Raw genomic sequence first — 13,638 nt, 5'->3', positions numbered from 1 at the left:
CACCCCAGACCCCACACACAATCAGATGATAATGTCTATGAAGTTCTTCCTTAGGATGATCTTGGTGATGTCAGCAACTGTATCAAGTTTCTATCTCTCTTCCATGCATTTGTGGTAGTAGACAGCAGAGTCGCTGTAGTATAACACGTGTCTAAGATGGCATTAGCAAAGGCTATCATGTAACATATCCAACATAATGTCCAGCTCTCTTGATGGTAGATCTGCACATCTTGGGACTTGATGTGACCCATGTACTCCTCAACTCGCTTTCCCATCCTCTGTGCCACCTGCTGCAATGATTCACTATCCACACCAAATAGGCTTTCATAACCTTTCCCTAATTATCTGAATACTGGATGCCAGAGATGTCATGGAGACACTCTGTGGCTATTCCCCTCCCCTGACAGTCCATTTTACCTCCTATGCTCTCCTCACAGATGTGGGCAATGGTCTCTGAGAGACTTCGTGCATCATCTTGGAGAGATTTAGTTTCATTGTATCCATAATCTTTGGGAAATCATGCAGTGAAGGGTCCAGGTTAGGAACATAGCTCCTCCTTCTGCAGGTTTTCCTGTATGTTTTCTTGGCCATTGAACAGAAGGGGGGTCTCTGAAAGGGAATTTATATGGTGTTCTCTGTCTGTCTTGGTCCATATAACATAGAACCACTTTCCCATCCCTTTAATGATTTAGACATGCTCCATGTGATTTGTGCTGCACTGCTCTAAATGTAGTAACAATGTAGAGGACACAACTGGATGTTGTGTGGATAGCTGTCCATACTTGGGCATGAGTCCCCTGACCGGCAGGGCCCATAACTCCATGCTGGGAAAGTGAGAGGAAGATTAGCTGGCTTATATCTATGTAGTCTGAATGACCCCAGGAGGCATTGAGGCCTCCTCTTCATGTACATGGCCCCTCAGCATATTGATAAAGAATGACACACCATGCCCAATCATCACCAAAATGTTCACCTGGTCCTGGGCATTATCACCACCGTCTCACCCACTTCTAGAAAATTCCCTTTTTCAAGGCATTGCCAATCCTCCTCCTTGCATTCTCAGTTAAAATACTGCTGTCCATGAGTAAAGAGCAGAAGACAAGGAAGCAGGTACCCTAGGGAAAGTAAATACTGGACCTATTCCATGGTGAGAAGATAATGCAACCTGCAACTATAGAATAGCGAAGGACTTAAGATGGTTGTGCACACAGTTTGTGCAGAAAAAATGCCAGACCTAGTATGCCCTGTTCAGAGTTTCAGTCCATAATTGTCTCTAACAAAGACATCTCAGGTACAGATAAACCAAGTTCATAGTGTCTTTCTTTCTTTTATTCTGTGCCTTTCTGGGGCTTGCAATCAGGAAATGGATACTATACCTGTAGTTTGTTTTTCCCCTCAAGTCTACTGCTTTACCACTGGAGCCACAACTCTACTTCTAGATTTTTTTTTTTTGTTCATAATTTGAGATAAAATTCGTATAGGCTTTCCTACCCAAGTTGGCTTCAATCACTGATCCTCAGCCTCATGAATAGCTAGGATTACAGGCTTGGCCACTGAGCCTGGCAGCAATACTCTTCCTTTTTGATTGCCTTTTCTTTATTTTTTTGTCAGTTATGGGCATGAATTATGGGCTTGGGCACTGTCCCTCATCTCTTCAGATCAAGGCTAGTGCTCTACCACTTGAGCCACAGCGTCCCTTCCAGCTTTCTTTCTGCTTATATGGTACTGAGGAATTGAATTCAGGGCCTCATGAATGCAAGGCAAGCACTCTACCATTGAGCCACCTTCCCAGCCTCATCTTTCATTTTCTTAAAAAAATATTATTAGGAATATGATGTTCAGAGGTGTAACAGTTAAGTCAGTTAAATTAAACAGTTGTCAGGTAATGAATACATTTTTGGGGGATAATTACACCCCTTCCCTTGCTCTCAGTTTATCCCTCCCACTGTGGCTTTTTTGTGGTTAACTGGAGATAAGGGTCTTCCAGACTTTGCTGCCCAGGGTGACTTTGAACCACAATCCTCAGACATCAGTCTGCTGATGAGCTAGGCTTGAGCTTTAAAGTCAGGATGACTGTTCTGAAGGTTGTTCTATATTTCCTATGGGCTGTGGGCCTGAATGGACTTAGGCAGTGAATGCCAGGCAGGTCTGTCATCCGGAAGCATGTGTCCTACTTAAGCCTGACTGGCTCTCAGAACAGATAGGTGATGCTTTCAGAGCAAGAACCAGTGTGTACTAGCTCAACAGAAGTCCTCACTATATTTATCTCATTCAACAACTACTGGGTTGCTTATCTTATCAACACTTTTTCTTTCTTAAGAATATATGTATTGTAAGATTGCAGTAACTACAGATTTGTAATGGCCTAGGAATATATGTGTGTTATCATATTTAATATTCAAACTACATAACTGCTCCAAATCATGTTTTATTTATCTTAAAGTAGTTCTTGAATAATACTCTTTATTAGTAATGATATTATTAATATAAGTATTAAAGTTCTTCAAACATGTTTCTCTTATTAGATTAATCCTTACAGTGACATTGAAAACACCTTCTGGAGCAGCAATGGAAAAGATACTTGGTGAATACTAAGAATGAGGGATGAGAAGTGTGAAAAACTAAGAGACTTACAAGTGTGACTGGGAAACATCTTTCACAGAGCAGAATCCCAGACTTTTGAAGGTATGTCAGTGTGAGAATAGGTCTTCAACCAGTTCACATGACCACATGGGTGAGTCTCAAAGTTGCCACATAGATTCCTATATGAAAGACTCATGTCTGATGGGCTTTCACAACGCCAGATTTATGAAAGTTTGCTGTTTTCTTTCCTTCAATATTACTTCATACTTTAGTATTGAGTGCATTTTTTCTTTTAAAACATGAAAACAACACCATCTTTTGGACTGAGGTGTTTCCTTTCTCCCTAAGAATAGCTCTGGTATTTAAGAGGATTCCTGACAGGTTCCAGTGCCTCACTTCTTTAATACCAGCTACTCATGAGGCTGGGATTTGAATATCACAGTCGAAGCCTGCCTTGGTAGGAGAGTCCATCAGAATCTCATCTCCAATCAACTACCAAAAAAGCCAGAAGTGGAGCTGTGGATGAAGTGGTAGAGAAGCCTGAGCCCCTGACCAGCCTTCAGGCACACACACACACACACACACACACACACACACACACACACACACACACACGTGTCTTCCTGCCAGGCTTGTCCATGGGGTCCCATGAAATTGTTGGAGACCTCTCTTCAAATGGACTCACCCTTGTATTCATGCCTTTAATGTGGAAATTGACTCGCAGTCACCTATAGATCTATTGGTTCAGATTGTGTATTTTGCATCCCACTTCCTCTGCTTGTTTTCTGAGGTGAGTCTTGTAGCTCAATACAGCTGTCCATACACTTCAAGATGCTGCTTATGATCTCAGGGCCTGCATTCACACTCCAAATGGAAAAATAAAATATAACCTGAGGGTCTTGTTTAAATAGGGATGCAGGTGGACCCATTGCAACAATGAGATGTACAAGTCATTATGTCAAAAAACGAACTTTGCAACATTGCTGGGGGGGGGAGGTTCTGTTAAGGGGTAAGGGAAGGTATGGGAAGAGATGGGAAGGAAAACATAGGAGGAGGCAACAATGTTTGATAAGAAATGTACTCATTATCTTGCCCATGTAATTGTAACCCTTTGTACAGTATTTTTACAAAACAAAAACCAAAACAAGAACAAAAAACAAAAAAACAAATCAGCAACTTGCAGATGGCTGCCGGTTTTACATTTGTTTTTTTTGCAAGGTGACCATACTGGGTCTGAATGACATGGCTGAAAAGTGTTTTTAACCTGGCATTGCTGAAGTCTGGCAGGCTACCAAGGAAGCCATAGGCCAACACGGCCACATAGGCCCTGTGTTCGAAGCCTGGTCCTGACCCCTACCAATGCAGGGAGATCCTAAGAGTCTGGTTCCTATACATAGGAATACCAATAGAAGGTTATGAATGTCAAGGTTGAATTAGTTGTTCCTTAATGATAATACTATAAAATTAAACAGAGTGATTTTAAGAGGCCAATGGATTTTAATGGATAGTTTTTGACACATTAAAAGAATACTATTAATTACATGGACACAATAGATTCAGGACAGTAGTTGATTTCATCAATATTTCATTAAGGATGGAAATGAAAATATTAATTACATGGAGGCATAATAAATACCCAAGAATTGCTAGGAATGTAGTTTATATAACTGAAGAATGTATAGACATCTCTGGCACTCTTTAAAGATCTATATTTATTTGTGTAGTACCATCTGCATGTCAATCTGTTCTTATTTTGTCAACCCCTGGGGCTTGATCTCAGGTGCTGGGAACTTCTTGTAAGCTCTATATGCCCCAGGCTGGTGTGCTGACACTCACCCATTCATGAATTGGGCCATGTAGGCTATGAGTGCAGATGCCAGCCCTCCGAAAAATTGAATGGTGGAGTAAGAAGCCTATGGTGACACATGTTTTCCTTTTCTGTGAAAGTCCTGGGTGTCAGGTGTGCAGTTTATACATAGGCAAATCTATATCTTATGTAATAAATGTAGTAAATGTTTCATGTGTAATAACAGTCAATAAAAATAAATGGTAAATAAATAAAATAAAACAAAAAATAAAATGAAGAACTACACTAAGTGCAATATGGAGTCAACATACAGGGCTCGATCTCAGGGCCTGGAAACTGCCTGGCAGCTGAATTGGCTAGAGGCTGCTGTGCTGGCAGTCACCCATTCATGAACTGAGCCTTCTAGGCCCTGAGTTTAGATACCAGCTCTGCCAAAAATGTAATCATGGAGTGAGAAGCCGAGTGTGACACGTTTTCCTCTTCTTTGAAAGTGCTCGGTGACAGGTAGGATGTATAAATTGTATGCAAATCTATATGCTATGCAATAGGATGTCATAAAGGTAAGAAATGACATAGGTGGAAGAAAAACAGATTGAATTAGTAGTGAATCATTCTGGGATAAAATTCAACGCAATAATTATAGGACTTGGATTAAGTTTAATTAATATTTTATTGAGCATTAAGAGAATAAAAATTACATGGAGACATAATTAAATACCTAATAATGGGTAGTAACACACGATGCATAATTTAATTTGTCTCATTTATAAAATATGTGATTATATGTATGGATGTATGTACATATATGATAAATAATAACAGGATATTGAGTAATTATTAATGCTTTATTAATTGTTCAACTGGGACACATCATTAAATGGAGACATAATTTAAAACCTAATAATTGGTAGTAATATTATCTATAATTCAATAATATACAGACATCTATCTTTTTGTGTATATAATACTTATATACAGGAAGCTCTACCCATTTATACCTCGTTCACTCCTGGGGCTCGGTGATTGAGTGCTCGCCTAGTAAGCAAGAAGCCCTGGGTTGGATTTCTCAGTGCCACATAAACAGAAAATCCAGAAGTTCTGCTGTTTTTCAATCAATTAAATGCTAGCCTGGAGCACCAACACTTAGGGACATTTTCTAAGCCCTTACTCAAGCCCCAGGACTGCCGCCAAAAAAAGGTAGAATGTTCTACCTGCAATGATATAAGGACAGGACTTCAAATACATCAGCACAGAGCAAACTAGGAGTCTGGTGCTGACAGCTGCCACCTAACCTGACTTAGCTATATGTAAACCGCTGCAACCCAGCTGCATGGAACCAGACGCTGAAGGCTGGCTTAACCCCATCATCCTAACTGTTTGGGAGCTTTAAAACCCAGCCCTGGTAGGAAGTCTGTTAGACTCTTTAAAATGTGGCTCCTAGTGGCAGAGCTCTAGCCCTGAGCAAATGTTATTAGAACAGTATCCACATGCTTTGAGTTCAAGCCCCATGGTTAACCCCCCACAAAAAAAAACAGCCCTCTAAACCATTAGATGTGATCTTGTGTGGTTTGTGAAATGTTCCTCAAAGAGGGGTAATACTGATGAAACCACCCTAATTCTAATGACAATTTGTGGAATAGAGCTATGTGCTCAGCCCTTCATAGGGTGCTCTGTGCTGAGTCTTGCACAGGGTGCTATGTGCTGAGTCCTTTACAGGTTGCAGTGTGCTGAGTCCTGCATTGGGTGCTGTGTGTTGAGTCATGCAAAGATTGTCACGTGCTGTGTCCTTCATAGAGCACATTCATTCATCCGGTCCTTGTAAGATCTCCACAACTGAGATGATTTTGCAGACAAAAAATGTGATATATATATATATATATATATATATATATATATATATATATCACATTCTATGCCTCCATAAGAAAAAATGACATTGCCACATTTGTTAGGAAATGGAAAGACTTGGAAAAAATTGTATTAAGTGAAGTAAGACAGGCCCAAAGAAAGATAGGTCCCATGGTTTTCCTTATTTGCAATAACTAGTATATGCCTGAGAAAAGCAGAAAATGTCAGATATGTTGCTCTTAGGCAAAATGAACCACACCATAAGGATTCAAATGTTTTTTCTTTCATGTGGTTGTTTCTAACATATTAATAAGATGATTTATTTTTTGCTTTGTAGGTCTCTCCCCCACAGTATAACCCCTGTTTTCACTGTATTTGATGTTGGTATAATTAATGGAGGGGAAGGGAAAAAGCAAATTGTTTAAATAGGGATACAGGTGGACCCATTGCCACAATGAGATGTACAATTCATTATGTCTAAAAACGAACTTTACAACTTGGGGGGTGGGGAGTGAGGGGGAAGGGATAGGAAGGGGAAACAAAGGAGGAGGCAACAATGCTTACTAAAAATTGTGTTCAATACTTTGCCAATGTAATTGTGACCCCTCTGTACGGTATTTTCACAATAAAGAAAAACAGGAGTTTGATTAAAAAAAGAATATTGTGGCTCAGATGTGTCCCCATGGCATGGACAAAATTATGTATTACTGAAGGCTAGTGAGTTGTCTTATGCAGACAATTGTTTTGTTCTATTTTTACTCAGTCATGAACCTTGAACTTGGGGCCTAGGCACTGACCCTTACCTCTGGGCTCAGGATAGCCCTCCACCACATGGAGCCAAGGAACCGCTTGCAGCAGAGTGCCACTGCCTAGGGGTCTATAGCTGAGGTCTGTCATCCTGCCATCTCAAGAAGCTGAGATCTGAGGATCTGGGTTCCAAACTATCTCAGACACAAAAGGTCCCAGGAGACTATTATCTCCATTGACCACTAAGAAACCTGAAGTGAAGTTTGGTGTTTGTGGCTCATGCCTGTCATCCTAGCTACTCAGGAGGATGAGATCTGAGGATCATGGTTCAAAGCTAGGCTGGGCAGGAAAGTCCTTGAGAAACTTAACTCCAACGAACCACAAGGAAACCTGAAGTGGTGCTGTGGCTCAAGTGGTAGAGCACAAGACTTGATCTGAAGAGCTCAGGGACAGCACCCAGGTCCAGACTTTAACTGCTACAACAGACAACAACAACAACAAGAAAAACACAGAAACAAACTAACAAACCTGAAGCAGAGGGCTGGGAATGGGCCTTAGGGGTAGAGTGCTTTGCATATATGAAACCCTGGGCATGATTTCTCAGGACCACATCACTAGAAAAAAGCCTGAAGTGTCTCTGTGGCTCAAGTGGGAGAGAGATATCCTTGTACAAAAGAAACTAGGTACACTGCTTAGGTCCTAAGTTCAATCTCCAGGACTGGTGTATGCACGAATGCACATGGACACACACACACACACACACACACACACACACACACACACACACACAGACCAGAAGTGAAGCTGTGACACCAAATGGTAGAGCACTGGGCTTCTGCACTGAGCTCATGTTCAGCACTCAGTCCCTGTGTTCAACCCCAAAACCTAGCCACCCAGAGCCCAACTAGGACAGGTCAAATATTTCAAAACCTGATGAGTTTCACCAGCCCTAGATGATAAGAAGCGTTGTGATATCCGACATGTGCTTGATTTCCCAAGGTTCCAGAAACTTAGGAGAGGCATCATAGGCCCATCATTGCCTGCAATTAAACATTTCAATAGGTTCAGTGCCCTAGTTGTCCGCCAGAAGGACTCCTGAATTATATTGAACAATGTATCTGAACACCAGAATTTAGTCTCACAAAGGCAAGATAAGTGCAGGAAATTTGGCCTGCCAAGGGTGGTGGCATAAATGAAGGCTTCCTGTCAAAACAGAGTACTGGTGAGCGAGATAGCTTGTGGTACAAAGAGGCCTTTTTTTCCCTGACTTTCAGAGCCTACCCACACTCATCCTCACTAATTGGCCCAGATGGAGTTGTTTGTTACACAGCTGTACAGGAGTGAGGCTTTTTGTCTGCCTGTCCAGACAATGAGAGACTTCTTCCAACAGGCCTGGGATGCAGAGAAACCCTCAGGCTACACTGGGAACAGTGAGGGGAGCCCTGGAACATGCAATGTCTTGAAAGCCCTGTCTGTGCTATGAAATCATTGTACTGAAAACAAATTTCCTAGTTCAGTGCCATTCATCATAGCTACTCTGGAGATTCACCTATAGGGATACATCCATCCATATACAAATACATAGAGCTACACCGTCTTTTTCTTTTTTGGTGGGGGGCAGGTCCTGGGGTTGGACATTAACCCTAGCCATTGTCCCTGAACTCCTTTTGCTCAGAGGTAGTGCATTAAAATTCACAGCCCCATTTCTGGGTTTTTCTCTGATCTCATAGATATAATAGTGTCAAATTTCCTACACTGGCTGGATGCAAACTAAGGTTCTCTACATCTTAGCCTCCTGAGGAGCTGGAATTACAGTCAGCAGCCACTGGCACCTGCCTTTCTTTTCTTCTTCATTTTTTACTCTGGACATCTGACTTCTTAACAGGGTCATTCCAATGGTTTGAATTTATTAGTAAACTACCCAATGTTCTTTATAGCTGCCTTCTCTGAGAAGGATTTTCTCTCCTTATCTTCCCCTCTGGCTACAGGTTTGAAGCCAAAAATGAGAAATGAGTGTCCCAGGATTTTGGAGCAAATGTCCACAGGCCATGCCAGTTCAGTCACTTAGCATTGAGCTGCAGTGAACTTACTGTCTCAGGACGAGAGGACTGAAAACTTGAGCGATTTTCATACTGTCTGCATTGCTCCTTTTGTCTATAAAATTATGAATGTTTTTTTTTTGTCTACACTCTTAAGTATCTAGAACACACTAGAAGCATCTTCCTGTTTCTGTTTTTCTCTAGAACCTCTTGAGATTTAGACTAAAGGTTTGTGTGGAGCGGCTTCTCAGTGAATCCCTAAGGAAAGCCGCTTAATCCTCCTCAGGAGATCACCATTCAAAGCCAGCCTGAGCAGGAAAGTCTGTGAGCCTCTTATCTCCAATAAACCACCAGAAAAACAGAAGTGGAGCAGTGGCCCAGAGGCTAGAGCTCCAGCTTTGAGAGATAAAGCCAAGCAGGAGATACTGTCCAGAGCAGGCAGTAAAGCCTGGGATGCGCTTATGTTCAATTATCAACCTGATGGCTGGAAGTGGAGCTGTGGCGGTGGTAGAGCCTCAGCCTTGAGCAAAACAGCTCAGGAATGCATTGGGCCCTGTGTTTGAGCCCTGGGATGCCCACAAGAGAAGGCCAAGTTATGTATCAGTGTCCTCCTACCAACTTATGTGTGTATATTACTTCCCTGAGTGCAAACAGACCCTATGCAATGCTTCTGCTTTTACTGACTGATTTATTTTTCAGATATGCTCATTGCGCATACTGCAGCATTCTCTTCATTTCAGGCCCACATCACTTTTCTCTTCCGGGGCTCCCTGCCTGCATCCTTATATGATGCACACTTAAGCTCTCAGCAGCCTTTATTTACATTTTATTATGAGGCCAACACAGGAACAGTCACAAATCAGGCAGGGGAAGAGAAGATCAGGGTTCATAGTTATTACAGCCATTCAGAAAAATTAACTTGGGGACGAAAAATGATAGCATACTTATGTAAAAACTACCATTAAGAAAAAGATGAGGGGGCTGGGAATGTGGATTAGTGAGAGAGTGTTTGCCCAGCATGCAAGAAGCCCTGGGTTTGATTCCTCAGTAGCACATACACAGAAAAAGCCAGAATTGGTGCTGTGACTCAAGTAGCAGAGTGCTAGAGACAGTGCCCAGGCCTTGAGTTCGGCCCAAGAACTGCCAAAGAGATACCAGGTAGGTAGGTAGGTAGGTAGACAGACAGACAGACACATAGACAGACGGACAGACAAACAGACAGACAGACAGACAGACAGACAGACAGATAGATAGATAGATAGATAGATAGATGATAGATAGACAGAGAGAGAGAGAGAGAGAGAGAGAGAGAGAGAGAGAGAGAGAGAGAGAGAGAGAGAGAGAGAGAGAGAGAGAGAGAGAGAGAGACAGAGACAGATAGACAGATGATAGGTGAATCTGGTCTTGGATGTCAGTAGGAAAGAAGGGAACACTTCCCCACCATGAGGCCTTCTGCAGTATGCCAGGAAACCAGCATCGCCTTCACATAACCACAGAGCAGGAAGACTGTCTCTCTCCCACTTCTCAGGCAGTGGAGGGCCCGAGAGTCAAGAGGGCAGAGCCAAGTTTTAGCTCACATGCTTGGAGGCAGAAGAGAAAGGGCCCTGCCTCTCTTTGGACTGGGGATGTACATTAATGATGTGGAGAATGAAGGAAGGAGAATGGACTGGCAGAGGTAGAAGGGCCTTTAAATCTGACAGATAGAGAGTCAAGAACCTTACTCCCTAAGACCAAAAAGCAGTATTTTTCTACTCTGTTCCTCCCCTCTCCCCTACTAAACTGGCTCTCTATTGGTAACCTAAAGATAACCTGAGGCTCCCTTCACCTGAGGGAGGAAGGATAATTAGTCATTGTTTGAAGAGGCTGAGAAAAGCCTGACCCTGGTGTGACTCTAACAAATATTTCAGGTTTGCCCCCATTGCTGGCTGTGCCTGGAATGAATGAAGTGGTTTTGCAGCTCACTTCCTTGTTGAGTGTATACATTCTGCCTTCTAATCCTGCAGGCCTAGGTCTCTGCACCTAGCCAGTTTTTTTGAAACTGTTTCCTGTCCTTCAAATAAAGTGTTACATTGGAGTTCTTCCTGCTAGCAGGATGGGTCAATGATGTTTCTTTCCTGCTTTTATAGCTTGAGAACTCTAAGAACATTTAGAATGCAAGTAACTTCTCATCACCAAGGGAAACCCAGGAATTCTTGAACATGTGATCTTTCGGAAGCCCACTGGAGGACACAAGATGATTACAATCTTCACGTGAGTGGCTGGGCAGATGGATCTGCTACACTTGAACCTTGAACTCGGCCTGCTCTCCTAGTCCATGTCCTTCTTTGGTCCTTGTCCTGCTAGCTCCTCAGGAGCTTCCAAGACAGAAATAGATTGATCAAACCCAAAGGGAGTTACTGGCTTTTTTCTTCTTTTTCTGTCCTTTGCTTTAAATGTCTTGCAGGTCTTTGGGCTTGAATTGTGGATCTAGGCTCTGTCCCTGGGCTCCTTTGGCTTAAGGCTAGCGCTCTGCCACATGAGTCCCTTTCTGCTTTGTCTGTGGTGAAGTGGAAGTCAGAGCCTCATAGACATTCCTGCCCTGGCTGTCTTCACCCTGTGATCCTCAGACCTCAGACTGCTAAGCGAGGTTGACAAGCATGAGCTTCTGTTGCTCTGCTAAGTTCAGAACTGTAATGACATTGAAAATACAAGTCAACTGCTCATCATAAAGGGCTTGGGGAGCATATTAACCTTTTCAACATTGGATCTTTCAGAACCCTGTAGAAAGCAAGGTTATAATGCTAAAGACAGAGAGCCTGAGCATATGAATCTGCTATACTTGAACATTGAGCTCTGACTCCAATTCTGATGTACACCAGCATTCATTTTCCAGAAAATGTTCTCATAATTAACAAATAGGAAAAGTACTTTGATTAACCCTCACTTTTTTTCCCAGATATGTGTCTCGAACTCAAGCCTGGGCACTATCCCTAAGCCCTTCAGCTCAAGGTGAACACTCTACCACTTGAGTCACAGCTCCATGTGGGGTCTTTTGATGGTTCATTGGAGGTAAGTGTCTAACAGGCTTTCCTTGGCTAGGCTGTCTTTCAACTGTGGTCTTGAGGTCTCAGCCTCCTGATTAGCTAAGGTTGTAGGTGGGAGCCACCGGCATCTGGCCTATTGTTTTTGCCAGTGCTGAGGCTTGAACATAGGTCCCGGGGTACTGTCTCTGAGCTTCTTTTTCTCAAGGATAACACTCTACCACTTGAGCCATTCCACAGCTTCTGGCTTTTTCTGAGTATGTGGCACTGAGGATTTAAACCCTGGTATTCATGCATGCTGAGCAAGCTCTCTACCTATAAGCCACATTCCCAGCTTCACTCTTACTATTTATCCCTCAACTTGCCTATCCTCAAGAAAAAGCCTCTGAGTATAAATCATCTAAAGAAATCCCTATAGGAAGTTGTCCAAAATGAATAAGACAAAGCTCATACTGGGGACACATTGTAAACATGTGATGACTGTGACAAATGCCTCCATTTCATTATGTATCATATTTCAACACTTAAAAAAGTATTAATGAAAAATGACTCAATGTCCTAAATTATTGTGTATAATTTTATAATAGATGTACAAAATGTAATAAATATTATGTATGTATGTAATAATACTAAATACATTAATCAACGAATAAATGAATAAAATAAAAATAAAAAACAATGACAATAATAATAATATGTAATAAACATACATATGTAAGTATATATCGTAAATATTTTTCCATTGCAGGGCCTTACTGCAGGCCTTGGGAACTATAGCCTGAATTTGTTTTCCTCAAGGACTGTAAGCTTTGCCTTTACCCATGGTGCAAAAGAGTTACCTGGAATGTGAGATCAAATCCCAGCAATGGCAGAAATACTGGCCCCATTTCCAAGACAGTGACAATTTTTTTTGATGAAAGCACTTATGTTTATTCAGTTCCATACTGAACATTTCAAAAAAAAGCAGTGTAGAATTTTGTACAGCTATTCAGACATCTTTCCCTTACCCCCAAAGTCCTTCTCTGAGCACTAAATTGTTTATTTTTTGTATGATGCCTCTTCCTTTGTTTTCCCCCTACTATCCCTTCCCTCCCATTTCCACAACTACCTCCCCCTGCCAAGATCAGTGACTTAATTTTAAATTTTGGCTTGGCACAGGGTTTGAACTAAAGTAGTGGTGACTCTGCACCTTGCCTCACATTGGTATGGATTTACCAAGACGCTGAGTTCAAATCCCAGGATAGAAAATAAAACTAGCAGAAATTCCAAATCAGGAAGCTTTATTTTTTAAATTTAGTTAAATAAATAAATAAATAATTTATTTGTTTGTTTGTTTGTTCTTTTTTTGCCAACCACGGGTTTTGAACTCAGATCATGGCAACACTGCCTGAGCTTTGATATCCCTAGGCTGGGCTGCAGCCTCTTGACCCAAAGCCAATCCTGGGATCCCAAGCCAAGAGGGCTTGCAGGAAGAAAAAAAAAGTGGAACAGCACCAAAAGTAGTGAGCTGCAGAGGGTTGGGGGGGGGTTATAATTTTTTTCTTTGCAGGGTGACCCTACTGGTTCTGAATGACACAGCTGCAAAGTGAACCTG

The sequence above is a fragment of the Dipodomys merriami genome, unplaced genomic scaffold (assembly GCF_024711535.1).
Source record: "Dipodomys merriami isolate MVZ:Mamm:240054 unplaced genomic scaffold, mDipMer1.0.p SCAF_949, whole genome shotgun sequence".
Classification (NCBI taxonomy): Eukaryota; Metazoa; Chordata; class Mammalia; order Rodentia; family Heteromyidae; genus Dipodomys; species Dipodomys merriami.
The sequence above is the reverse complement of the archived record's forward strand: the minus strand, read 5'-3'. Positions refer to the sequence as shown.